Source organism: Mus caroli, chromosome 7 (genome assembly GCF_900094665.2).
Source record: "Mus caroli chromosome 7, CAROLI_EIJ_v1.1, whole genome shotgun sequence".
Taxonomy (NCBI): domain Eukaryota; kingdom Metazoa; phylum Chordata; class Mammalia; order Rodentia; family Muridae; genus Mus; species Mus caroli.
In genome coordinates, this window is record NC_034576.1 from 25802513 (window position 1) to 25804190 (window position 1678).

The following is a 1678-nucleotide window of genomic DNA, read 5'->3' on the forward strand; positions in this document are numbered from 1 at the left end:
TCATTCTATTAAGCCACAATTACTCTGATACCTAAACTCAACAAAGACCCAACAAAGATAGAGAACTTCAGACCAATTTCCCTTATGAATATCAATGCAAAATTACTCAATAAAATTCTCAAAAACTAAATCCAAGAACACACCAAAACGGTCATCCATAAAAATCAAGTAGACTTCATCCCAGGGATGCAGAGAGGTTTAATATACAGAAATCCATTAATGTAATCCACTCTATTAAAAAACTCAAAGACAAAAATCAGATGATCATCCTATTAGATGCTGAGAAATCATTTAACAAAACCCAACAGCCATTCATGATAAAAGTCATGGAAAGATCAGGAATTCAAGGCCCATACCTAAACATAATAAAAACAATATACAGCAAACCAAGCCAACATCAAACTAAATGAAGAGAAACTTGAAGCAATCCGACTAAAATCAGGGACTAGACAAGGCTGCCCATTTTCTCCCTACCTATTCAATATAGTACTTGAAGTCCTAGCCAGAGCAATTAGACAACAAATGGTGATCAAGGGGATACAAATTGGAAAGGAAGTAAAAAATATCACTATTTGAAGATGGTATGATGGTATATATAAGTGACCTTAAAAATTCCACCAGAGAACTCCTAAACCTGATAAAAAGATTCAGTGCAGTAGCTGGATATAAAATTAACTCAAACAAATCAATGGCCTTTCTCTACACAAAGGATAAACAGGTTAAGAAAGAAATTAGGAAAACAACACCCTTCACAATAGTCACAAATAATATAAAATACCTTGGTGTGACTCTAACTAAGGAAGTGAAAGATCTGTATGGTAAGAAATTCAAGTCTCTCAAGAAAGAAGTCAAAGAAGATCAGAAGATGGAAAGATCTGCCATGCTCATGGATTGGCAGGATCAATATAGTAAAAATGGCTATCCTGCCGAAAGCAATCTACAGATTCAATGCAATCCCCATCAAAATTCCATCTCAATTTTTCACCAAGTTAGAAACGGCAATTTGCAAATTCATCTGGAATAACAAAAAACCTAGAATAGCAAAAACTATTCTCAACAATAAAAGAACCTCTGGTGGAAGCTTCATGCCTGATCAAAATCTGTACTACAGAGCAATTGTGATTAAGAACTGCTGTTACTGGTATAGTGACAGACAGGTAGATCAATGTAATAGAATTGAAGACCCAGAATAGAACCCACACACTTAAGCTCACTTGATATTTGATAAGGGAGCTAAAATCATCCGGTGGAAAAGAGACACCAATTTCAACAAATTATACTGGCACAACTGCCAGTTTTCATGTAGAAGAATATGAATTGGTCCATTATTATCTCTGTATACAAAGCTCAAGTCTACGTGGATCAAGGAACTCCATGTAAAACCAGAGACACTAAAACTTATAGAGGAGAAAGTGGTGGAAAGCCTCAAAGATATGGGTACAGGAGAAAAATTCCTGAACTGAAAAGCAATGGCTTGTGTTCTAAGATCAAGAATCAACAAATGGGACCTCATAAAATTGCAAAGCTTCTGTAAGGCAAAAGACACTGTCAATAAGACAAAAAGGCCACCAACAAACAGATTTGGAAAGGATCTTTACCAATCCTAAATCTGATAGGGGACTAATATCCAATATATACAAAGAACTCAAGAAGCTGGACTCCAGAAATTCAAATAACC